Source organism: Camelina sativa, chromosome 11 (assembly GCF_030686135.1).
Source record: "Camelina sativa cultivar CO46 ecotype springtype chromosome 11, ASM3068613v1".
NCBI lineage: Eukaryota > Viridiplantae > Streptophyta > Magnoliopsida > Brassicales > Brassicaceae > Camelina > Camelina sativa.
The window spans coordinates 40,515,259-40,527,875 of NC_141890.1; the positions used below are offsets into that span (position 1 = coordinate 40,515,259).

The 12,617-nt window shown below is 37.0% G+C and overlaps 2 pseudogenes across 1 annotated transcript; one reads left to right on the plus strand and one right to left on the minus strand.

Annotated features, from left to right (window-relative positions):
* The first annotated feature begins 308 nt into the window (after positions 1 to 308).
* On the plus strand, positions 309 to 1,438 carry LOC104728759 (KDEL-tailed cysteine endopeptidase CEP2 pseudogene; annotated as a pseudogene).
* A 1,673-nt stretch (positions 1,439 to 3,111) lies between these two features.
* LOC104725539 (adenine/guanine permease AZG2 pseudogene) lies at positions 3,112 to 5,139 on the minus strand (annotated as a pseudogene). Its single transcript, XR_015571190.1, has one exon. The product of XR_015571190.1 is annotated as an adenine/guanine permease AZG2 pseudogene (transcript).
* Positions 5,140 to 12,617: the final 7,478 nt, after the last annotated feature.

Below are 12,617 nucleotides of genomic sequence, written 5' to 3' on the forward strand. Positions count from 1 at the left end.
GTCTAGCCCGAAAGAATTTGTCTTGTTTCGTATCCGGTTATAAAAACTTATGCAGCAAGTAAATGAATTATTTAATAAAACAGACGTTCATTTTATATTATCCAGAACTTTTTATTGGTTAAAGTATATTACGGTCTTTTCGGTTAATATACGTAGGAAATAGGATAAACTGAGACTTAGCTCGCCTTGCTTTCTACAAGCTGTTTGTCAAAGAAAAAGTATTCCTCATAGCAACTATCTTAACCTATATAAATACATATTTTATATCATTTACTGAAAAACTATCACCTGTAAATCTTTTACTAACAATGAATCAGAAGATGAAAAGACTTTTCTTGATCATTTTCTCTTTGCTTCTCATTTTCAATTTTGCTCTGGGATTCAACTTCGAAGAGTTGGATTTGGTGAGCGAAGAGAGCTTATCTAAGTTATACGAGAAGTGGATGGGGCACTACTCTATCGTAAGGGGAACCGATGAGATGGATCGTAGATTGGAAATTTTTAAAGATAATGTGAAGTACGTCCACGATACCATGACCGTACCCTACAACCTTAAGCTGAATAACTTCGCTGACTTGACCTTCGAAGAGTTTTTTGACATGTACGGTAATTGTTACACTTGCGATGGCGAGGAAACGTATGAAAATGTTTCAGGACGGTTCATGCATGAGAACACGGTAGAAGTAGAACTGCCGACGTCTGTTGATTGGAGAAGGGAGGGAGCCGTCACTGGTGTCAAGTCTCAAGGGGAATATTGTCGTAAGTCTCAAAACATAAAATTCTCTCAAGAATCTCTCTGTTTTGCTTTCAGTGAAAGAAAAAAATAATGTTTTCACTTTCTGGAAACTTGAAGAACAATTCAACAGCTTGAGTGCTTAAGAAAAACAACATATTTTAAGATTTAACAGCTTTGGATTGTTCAATAATATCATCGAAATTAGTACGCCACCTCTAACATGTAATGTATAATAAGAAAAATTGTAGATTAAGCTTAATGTGTCGTCAGACTAGTTAAGTCTTTGTTGATCGTAAAGATATGTTATTGCAATCTAACTAATTGAGACTACGGGAGCATTACCAGACAGTTGCTGGGCGTTCTCTGTAGTTGCAGCCGTCGAGGGAATCAACAAGATCATTAATAAAAAAGAACTTGTCTCACTGTCGGAACAAGAACTTGTGGACTGTGACAGTAACAATGACGGTTGTAAGCCAGGTGACATAAAAATTTTTACCATCCAACAAGTCAATTAAGTTTTGGATAGTGAAGAATTCGTATGGAAAAGATTGGGGAGACGAAGGCTTCATAAGGATCGAGAAAGATATAGACAATCCACAAGGGCGTTGTGGTATCGCAATGAACCCCTGGTATCCAATCATGAACTCACCTCTTCATCCCTCTGCCCCAGAAGATAAAGGCAGCAAAAACGATGAGCTTTAAATTCATTGTATAATTGTATACTCTAATAATAAACTCATGTTTGTTAAGCTAAAAGATTTCAGCTTGGTATTTGTTGTGATTTTGGTGAATTTGATGTACAGTATTTGTGAAGCTTAAAAAAAGAGAGTAAAGTTTGAAGGAATCGCCTTTTTAAATGTTTTCCTATACCAAATTTGGAAATAAGTGTATATAAACCTTTCTTTTTAATTTTTGGTGCAAAAGTGTGTATAATCCTTTGTTTTTTTTTTGTTGACAAACGCGTATAATCCTATGTTTAAATTTTTATAAGCCCAAATCCAATACAAATGACAAAACTATACATTTATATAAATAAATAAATAAAAATAACCCGTAATGCATTTTGAATGCTATTAGAGCAATATCAAATTCAAATCTATAAATCATGAAATTACGTGTGTTTCTTAAACATTTCAAAGTGTGATTTGATTTGTTGAATTTCGAAAATGTTTGTTTTCTAGTTTTTTTTTCTTAAATATAATATGCTAAGAATCATATTTTTTCTCAACAACATATATTTTTTATATATATCCTATCAGCTGGTTCGGTCAGCTCTGATAAAAAAGCATTGAAATGTATAAGATGTAGTTCTTTCCGAAAAACGTATCATACTGTTTAATCCGAGTCGGCCCGACCCGGAGCTAAAGCTGGTGCTTATTTAATTTTGAGGGGCATTATTTCTAATAAAATCGTCTATGGTTTAGGTGTTGACGTACCACTTCTATATTCTTTGAGGTGCACAGTAAACTTTACTATGTTTTTATATAAGAAGCCTTTATTTTAGTAACCAAAGGGTGATCTGAACTTTTATCACACGATTAATCCTCTCAAAATGGATTTAGTTTATCCCACTTAATTATCGGATTTTTCATGGATCTTAAGTCCTCTCACCATATTTTCTAATGAATCTAATGATGACACCCGTTTCGACTGACTTAATGAGAGTGGTAGATAACTATGCATTTGATATGGCTAATGGTTTGATCCATGACCTAGATCGAACATGGCAACTTTTACTCAAGTAAAAACGGACAATTCCTCCTTAAATGAAAACCATTAAACTACTACCATTTGGTTAAGATTTCTTGCATCTATTTTATATATGCATAATTGCTTGCCTTCTAATGGTTTATAGCACTGGAACAATTGCATTGTTAAATGATTATGAAGTTGTTTATCTCTTAAAACTTTTTTCCAAATCTACAAAATGTACTAGGCCAAATTTAGCTGAACCAAACCAAATTAAACTATTTTGTTTTGAGGTAGCTAATTTTTTCGTAAAAGCAAACTAAGCAAAATAAACTAAATCCGATTCCAAAGCAAACCTGAACCAAAACCAAAATAAAAATGAAAATGCACATTATTAATATTTTGTTAAAATCTTTTGTGTAGGTGAGAAGGCATCGTAAGTTAATAAGTATGAAGAAGCCAATCCAAAAGAGCAAAGGAGGGTGCCCAGGCCCATGAACATGCCCATGCCTAATGACATTTGCAAACAGCCAATTGTAACAATAAAGCCCCAAAAAAGTTTTTAGCCAAGGGTTGAATCCTCTTAATTTATAGCTAAACCCAGTTTATAAACGAAGTAGATTCAAAATTGAATCCTATTAACTTAAATTATCATAATACCAAATTCAGAAGAAACCAGAATGCGATTTAGGATCCAAACGTCTTTGATTGAAATATTTGCTACAAACAAAAGATGCCATTTAGTTGAAACATTAAACCCTACAAAGTACAAACAATGCATGCACAAGCAGCCATGAATTATCGAACACACGTTCATGGCAGCTGATGCATCCGATGTTACTTCACTACTCTCGCCTACGCAAACTAAACCAAAAAAAAAAAAAGTAAAACAGAGAAAAAAAAAACCACCGAGCAATCATGACGGGTCTTTGCATGGTCATCCAACGACCGACCATGTGAAAAGCTCCACCACTCCCGGTGTACACTCACACACCACTAAAACCGGTTTTGTGATATCGTCAATAATCAAACAATCTCAACGGTAGCAACGGATGAAACTTGGTTATGCTCTCTCATAACCCGTTTCCTAACCCCATTAAGCCACTTCACAACTTCCAAAACGACATCGTACATGCTTAGAGCAAGATATATACCAATACCAGCAATAATCCCATTAGCAATGGAATAAGTCAACGGCATAAGCAAGATCGTCACAAAGGCCGTAACAGCTTCCTTAGTCTCTCCCCATCTGATATCTTTCACAACTCCCATCATCATCACACCAACCATCACCAACGACGGCCCAACCGCCCACCTCGGCACGTTAGTAACTAACGGCGTCAGAAACATCGACGCCAAGAAATAAACTCCGACGATAACGGCCGTTAACCCTGTCCTCCCTCCTTCTTTCAACCCCGCCGATGACTCCACGAACGTCGCCGTTGTAGTGACTCCTAACGCCGATCCCACCACGGAGGACCCTGCGTCGACTAGGTAAGCCATGTACTCTCCTTCGAACTTCCCGTCTTCCACGAAGCCTCCGATCTCAGCCATCGTGTAGAGTACTCCGGTCGTGCCGAGGAGGTCAACGTAGAAGAGTGTAACGAACGCAACCCAAACCTCGCTGTTTTTAAACTCCGTGAAGCTTATAGCTCCTAACGTTGACTGGATCTTGTGGAAGTCAACGATTTTTGTGAAGTATTTGTAGTTTGAGTCTCCGAGAGGAGTGTGTGGAAAGATTGTGACTTCAGTGCCTCTAATCCAAGAAACAGCCGTAACGAACACGATTCCGTAAATCATACTACCTTTGACGTTCTTCATTAGACCATAGCTCGTTATGAGAAACCCAACAGCTGCTAACCAAAACGTAGAACTCTTCATTTTCCCTCCTAGACAAGCTCCCGTAACGGGGTCCATCTTCGCACACGCGGTTAACGTTACTAACGTTGACTTATCCGGTCCAACGAGCCCAATGCCTTGGTTCATTTGCAAACCAACAAAAGCGATGAACATTCCTATACCAACGGCGCATGCTAGTCTCACCGTTTGAGGGATGAGACGGGCTAGCTTCCCGCGGAGTCCTAGAGCGGACACAGCGAGAAACGCGCATCCTTCAAGAAGCACGATGGCCATAGCTGTATGGTAAGAGATTGAACCGGAGCCACGAAAGCCAACTACGTTGTACGCGATGTAAGCGTTGGCTCCCATACCGGGAGCAAGTCCAAAAGGGAGATTAGCTAACAAACCCATTGCTAATGAACCAACCATGGCTGATAAAGAAGTAGCCACAACAAGGTCCTTTTTAACCCTGGAAATACATTCTTCGTAGCCAGGGTTAGAACCAAGTACGCAGTCTGGCCCCGGTGGTGAAGAACCGGCCACTGTAGAACAGTCGTTGAAGGAGCATGTGGCACCGGAGTCGGCTAAGATATTGGCGTTGACGGTAATGATGTAAGCCATGGTGAGGAATGTGGCGGTTGCAGCTCGGAGTTCAGTCGTGAAAGTTGTTTTTCTTGCTTCTAGCTTGAAGAAACGACCGGCGAAGCTCTTGGAAACGGTGTCGTTTAAGTGTTTCTTCATGTCGCTCCACGACTTGCAAAACTTCTTCTCTCCCCCCATGACTAATAATAATGAGGAATATAGGGAGCAAATGCAGGAAGAGGATGTCATACATATATATACTACTGATATAAATATGTGAACACGAACTTAAATATACAAAGTTGACAAAAAATAAACTCAAATGTAATCAAATTGCAAAGAAAACAAGTATATATTTCTCTTCAACTAATGAGAAAATAATACAAAAAGCTAACACGACCACGTGATACTCTCTTGTATCTATGGAAGAAAATCTAAATATCTAAGCCTATTTTGACCGAAATTTTGATTAGAAAATTGTTACTTTTTTGGGTTACAATAGATAAAAGGACTGGGAAAGTCATTGTCTAAGAAGTTATAGGCATTGGCTCCGGTCCAAGGACCATCCAGTTTTCCGATGAAGGAGAGCCAAAAGCTAGGAAAGTGAACTAGTATTATTCTCCTTGACCTCACCTAGTTGGACATCCCATTTATCTACCTTGTGACTCGACCTAATGTTGCATATTTAGTTCACAGGTTTTTTTTTCTTTTAGTTCACATGTTTGTCTTAGTTTATGCAAGAGTCCGTTTTTGTTCCACAAGAGCTTACATGATTCTTAGCAACATTCTATATTTTAGTCCTAAAACAACTAAATGATGTTTGATCCTTCACTGAAGTGCAATATTACGTATAGGATTAGAGGATATATAGTTTTCTTCTCTACTCTTAATGTTCATGCATAAAAAATTGATACCGTACATAAGCTTCATGTTTTTCTTTTCCGACTGGCACTCGATTTTATCCGTGGTGTGTTTTACATCTTATCTTTGCTACGTTAATTTAACATTTTATCGAAAATAATTCTTATCTCTGTGAATGAGTTATAGATGAGTTTCGACTAGTCTTTTCATTTTATCAAGATTTGTCTTCCGTTGCGTATTCAAAAGACATGTTAAACAACATAGAGTATATATATCGTATCTAGCTAGTTCATCATAACACTGTTGTTTTTTAGCTTTATAATATATATTTAGTTTATCTGACTAAGAAGTTATTTTTACAACTTACCACAGTCGAACGTTTTTTATGCTATTTTCTTGTACGATATAGATAGCTGGCTAAAACACTCGTAGATATATATATATGACAAGTTGTGATACAAAAAGTAAAACCATAACGGAGTATATAATTAGCACTTAGTTGACTACGGGAATCGATTATTGTCTTATTGATGTAACATAATTGGTAAGACTTTTTTCATAAATGTTAGTTTTTCGTGTATATATAGATACTAATGGAATAATTGAAATAATTAAGTATACCTGTTAATAGATAAAACCGTAGAAATACAGAAATTTTTAAAAACTTTTTCGAATACAATATTGATTTCCTAGGAACTGAAATGTATTATATACATGCACAAAAGCTAGATTAATCATTAAGCCACTATACTTCACATGCACTTGGTTTTTGTCCCCAAAACTTTTTTCGTCCTCGCAGCTCGTGAAGATTCCATCGGTCGAATTTTAACTTCTCTAAATTATTGTTTATCAAAAGAGAAATAAACGTAGATCTTTTGTCTCCTTCTATATTAACTTACAGAAATAAACTGCTATGGCACCTATATATGTTCTTTTCGAAAAAAAGATAAAGTGGCATATAGGCCTGCTCTTATCTTATGCAGTTTAACGTAAAGAAGTTTGTGCCATAGCATTCTAGTTATAATTGTCGAATAACACTTAAATTTGAGTCGGAGATCATGACGATTTCTTTTATATACTGTAATTAAAATGGAGTTTAATATTCTAGATGATTAATTTTCAAAAATAAAATAAAAATGTTCTAGATGATTACTAAATAAGAATTTAACATCTGAAGTTAGCGAAACAAATATTTTTAAACTGCAGGTTAGGTTAATTTTGCTTGGATATGACAAACACGAAAAACGAATATTCTTTGTAATGAAACAAGAATGTTCTCACACATTAAACCAAAAAGAACGTCAGACGTATATTTGTTTTGTCAAAACTCAAAAGCATCTTAATAACCATTTAAATACCTTCGTAATCTACTATGACGTATGTCGAGATCATCGATGCAATCGATATATCATATCACATTTAAGGATACGAATCAAAACGTTAGTGGATCTGGATCATCATATTTGTCTATATGTAGATTAATAAGGTGGAGAGGAATTAAATAGCAATAATACTAATATATATATATATATATATATATATATATATTTTGGCAAGTAGCTAAACATATATATATATATATATATAACTTTTTTTTCCTTTTTGATCAAAGCCAAGTAGCAATAATACTAATCGTCCGTATAAATTTATTAGAAAACTGCATATTGTTCCAATTAATATAAACGTTACCATTTTTAGAGATAGTACGTATTATTATTCCATGAGAATAATTAATAAATGTATAGATGCTGCTATATATAATTAAAATTATTGGCATGCGTATGTGCTATGTTAAATTAATATCAGTGTATACTCTAAGCTTTATCCAGATATTGAGAAGAGGGCTACCCTTTTAAGAATAAAGTGATTTGGAAAAGAAATTAACATATAAAATTTAACGAAAGCAATACCCTTTTTGCAGAAAGGATACCAAAGAATATTATAAATGAGATTTTTTTTTATTTTTATTATTTTTTTTTTTGTGTGGAGAATTTTGAAAAGATATTAACTAATTAATCATAAATCATAACTATTCAAGTTGTAATAGATAAAGATAATCATGTGTCACTGATATGGACTAATCCACTATGGATTAATCGTAGTTCCATCCATACATCGGAATATCGACTACGCAAAATTTAATGTATTTTTAAATTATTTAAATTTTATACCTATATTTATGATTTTGTATCTCAATATACAAAAACGTGATTAATTATTAATTATGTTAATCTTTTAGTTAAACTTACATGACGTGGATTCCACGTGTGCACAGATAGCAAATCAACGTTGTTCTCCTTTAACTAAGAGTGTTAAATTTTGTCCAAAATAATGTCATTTTTTATTTGGAAAACGACTTCATTTTTCGTTTGTCCCCAAATCTCTCACTCGATTTGTGGCTCTCTCGTAAAAGAAGAAACCTAGATTTAGGGCTTGGTGAATCAGAATAGCTTATTGCGTCGAAAGTTAGTAGTGATTAATCCATGTGTTGACGATGAGATGGGAGTCGACGAGCCAATTCCTAGAAGGTAAATTTTAGATTAACATTTCTGATTTTTTCATTGTTTATCCGTTCTTACGTTTTTATGGTAGATGTTGATAGATGGTTTGAGTATCTAATATTTTGGGTTTAATATTTGCATTGGTGATAGATGCAGCAGGCTCGAAGACCCCTTGGTTCTCGAAGGCACATGAGTCTGAACTCTATATAGATAATTGCGAAATAGATAATTGTGTTAGGAAGTAAAAAAATTCTCAATTGTATAGATTGTCAAATTCTGAAATTCACACAATTTTCTTTTGTTTTTCAGCTCTGATAATGCTACTTTCCAGATCTACCATGATGAAAAGTTTGTCAACTCAGAAGGTAATGTGATTACATATCAAGGAGGTGAGACTCACACTCTTGAACGCAAGCCTGAAACAGTTTTCACAAACATGATAGAGTTTATTGGGGTGTATTTGTTTGGGCATAGGATCTGGTACAAACTTCCATATGTGATATTTACAGACTTGAAGCTGTTGTATAATGTATCTAAAAAAATTCAGAGAATGTGTCTAGCTGCGATTTGGACAAAATCAGTTGAGCTCTATGTGGAAAAGAACAAGATTTCTGAAACAGGTAATGATGCTAGAGCTCGTGAAGCAAATAATGAGGATAAAGGTCGTGAAGCAAATAATGAGGATAAATGTCGTGATAGAGCTTGTGATGGTAAAGAAGGAAACAAAGATGAAAGGTATGTAAACTTACTAAGTTATACATTAGTAATTCACTAATTACAATACATTACAAGTCCTTATACTCCTCAATAAATTTGGCTTCAAATTCCTCTCAATAGGTAGGATTCGAGAGAGATTACTTGAGATGAAAAAATTTAGGGAAAACAAACCATAAGATGAGTGTGAAATAGCTTACCAGATAAAGTGCTCTCGTAGCCAATTTTCTCCTTTGTTTCCTGCTTTGTGGATGACAAATGTTTAACACGATGAAGTTTTGGTAGCGAAGAAGATGCACCATCTTATACCTCATCTTCTTTCTCAGACTTGTCCTCTTTCACTTCTTCTTCGTTCTTTCCCTCATGAGATTTGTAACATCCGCGAACCAAATTGTGGGTTTGAGGAGTGGGTGTCGATAGTACTAAGGGAGTGTCGATCGACACCATCAATTTCTGGTTCGACCAGATTGATTTAATTGTCGAATTGGAGTGATTTGGTTTAAGTGAAACCTCTAAACCAAGGTATTTAAAGGGAAAGTCGACCTAGGGTCGTGGGTTTTAGATTTTGTGCCGTTCTAGAGAGAAAAATAGAGAGGAAAAGAGAGAGAGGAGCGCTTGAGAGTGTGGGGCTTTTGGGGGAGATTCTTGGCTTGTTTGGGAAGATCTATTCCTGTGGAGGAGAGTGTAACGACCCATTTCCATGGTACGTACGCGGTACATGGGATGGTACGTACGCGGTACATGGGATGGTATTTACGCATTACATGAGATGATACATACACGGTACATGGGATGGTATGTACGCGGTACATGAGATGGTACGTATGTGGTACATGAGAAGGTACGATAGCGGTACGGCAACCAGTGCTGATAGGTGCCGATAGCGGTACGAAAACCAGTACCGATAAGTGCCGATAGCGGTACGGCAACCAGTGCTGATAAGTGCCGATAGCGGTACGGTAACCAGTGCCGATAAGTGCCGGTAGCGGTACGATAACCAGTGCAGATAAGTGTCGATAGCGGTACACGAATGGGACTTCGTCAGGACGAATTTGGTACAAACCTCCGTATCAAATAAGACACTGACCGTGAGTCTGAAGAAGAGGAGTTTGAGACTACCGAAGTAGTGAACAGATGTTTGAACTGAAGAAAAAGGGATCCTTAGCTTACATTGTAGATGATGCAAGCATGTAAGTTTCTGGATGAAAATGGGAGATTTCTGGTACTTAGTCTAAGTGATAGTCCGAGTGGAAATGGGAATGAAAGTCCTAGTGATAGTGATAGTGAGAGTGATAGTGAAGTAGGACTATCCGGAAATGGTTGCATCGGTGAACGATGGATCGGGCCGATGGACAAGGATGGGTCGATTAGACTATGGGCCGATGGGTGGCCCGGGAACTCGGTAATCTTGCGGAGATTAAGCCGACTCACGGAAAAGGAAACCCGAGAGAAATAGAAACTCGCGGAAAAAGCAAAATTGGTCGGATAAGGATTGATGCGAAAAATAAGGGAAGGTAGGGGACAATAAGGCTTATTGTTTTGAGGAAACTCGAGGCGGTTTGGTCACCCCTATATAAGAGATAGAAACCCTTAGAAAATTCTCTAGAGTTCGCATACACATCCGAGAGCCGCCGCGAGAAAGAGAAAGAGTTTCCATCGAAGCTTAAACCGAGAGATCCTAAGTCTAAGTCAAGAAAGGAACGGTAAGTATCCTTCCACCTTGATCCGTCGATGGTATATGGGGTATACATCGGTTATTAACGGTATTGATCTGTCCGTGTAGAAGCGGGGATCAGATTTGGGCATAGGAATTGAGAGATTAAACCTTAGGTCGATACCGAAGGTGAGTGCGTGACTGTGGCCGAGTTCTATGGTTGATTCTCTTGACCCGTGGTTTATTTATTCTCGTTAATTGCTTGTCTTGGTTAATGGTTAATGTGTTCTATTGCAATATGAATGGTGGTTGGTCTAAATGACTTAGACAACTATCCTATTGAATTGTTTGACTTGCGTGACTTGATTGGAATATACCCTGTGTCGGATTGAGATTGTTGAGCTGAGCCTAGTGAGACGGGATGACCGCTAGTTTGCTTAAGCCTCCTTTTATGGACGCAGGAAAGGAAAGGTCCGATGACCAAGAATTTAGTAGCTGACCAGCTCGTGTCACAGAGGCAAGGGAGGAAGAGGATGGTGGCTTGGGTAGTTTTTAGATTATGGTCTTTATTGCTAAGGATTGTATTGGTACCATGCATCGTGTTAAGAATGATTTGTTAAGGATAATTTGAATCTCTAAATTAATGAATGCGTATATTTAAGTTGTATCACCTGTTTTACATATCCGTTGTTGCATATTGTTGAACGAATGAGTAGAATTTACATAGGCCCTAAGAAATTTTTATTGGCCTGTGCGGCCATGTACGGGATTTTAGGGTTGGGGTCTTACAGAGAGATCTGGTGCTAGAGAAGAAGGAGAAGCTTCCGAAGGTTTCGTTGTTTAGGGTCTGAAATTTCTACAAAAGAGGTGAATGCATGACCATGGCTGATCTAAGTCTGAGAATCCTTTGTTTTTCTTTTCTTGTGGCTGTTTGTGTTGTTTTCTTGTATGTTTGTGGTTGGTTGTTGGTTCCCTTGAGTTTCCAGGACCTTTGGGTGAGTTTTGGATGATTTGGAGGTTTTGGGAAGCGGATCTACGACTTTCGGCTTCATGCAGAACGTGTTGCAGATTCGGTGTTGATCGACACGAGAGGGGTGTCGGTTGACACCAAGGCGTTGGAGGAGAGGTGTCGGTCGACACCAACTTGTCCAGCAGACGGCTGATGCTTGTTTTTTCCTGGTTTGTCGTGTTTTGTTTGTTGTTTGTTAAAGATTTTTTTCTCAGTTGCTTGTGTGTATAGCCCAGTAGATGGGAGGATTGCCTCACTAAGTATTTGTGATATACTTACGCATCTCAATTATTGTTTGTGGTGTGCAGGAATATGACGTGGAATCATGGCGATGAGGAGGAGGATGATCTAGGGTCTCGGTTGTTGTGTTATGGTTATGTAATTGATGTTGGAACCTTGGATAGAATTATGCTACATTGTTGGATAGATTGGTTAATAAAGTTATTGTAATGATGTTGTGTGTTTGAGTTGATTCATGTTATAAGTTTCTGCTGGGCATGTTATTGGTTGTTGCTGGTTTAATGATGAATTGTGGTTTGGTTGGTTAGTTAAGTAATATGTAATGCTTAATTATATATTGTTATTATTAAAAAAAAAACGGCTCGGGTTGTTTCAAGATTTCACTTTATTCGCTGCTTCACCATCACTAGGCTGAATCTAAGTATCCTGCATCATGGTCTCTACGACCACCACCACTGTCTCATCGTTCTCACTCACCTACGACGAAGAATAAGAATCACTTTTGCAGCCTGCTTTCACTTCCCTCTAATCTCCAGTTCTGGGTGTAAATAAACCACGATAAAGATAAGTGCCCAAAGATACAGACTAAAAGAATCTTTAGATTTTGCTTGAAGAAGAGAACATTTGAGAGAAAACAAACAAACCTAAAAGAAAAAAAAAAATCTAGGGTTTAAATGGGGGGGGGGGGGTTTGGTGAAAAGTTCGCTAAAGAAAGAGTTTTTTGTACTGTAGTTTACTTTATCATACATACTGAAACAACCCTTCCCGTTTTTTTATATATAATAATAATAG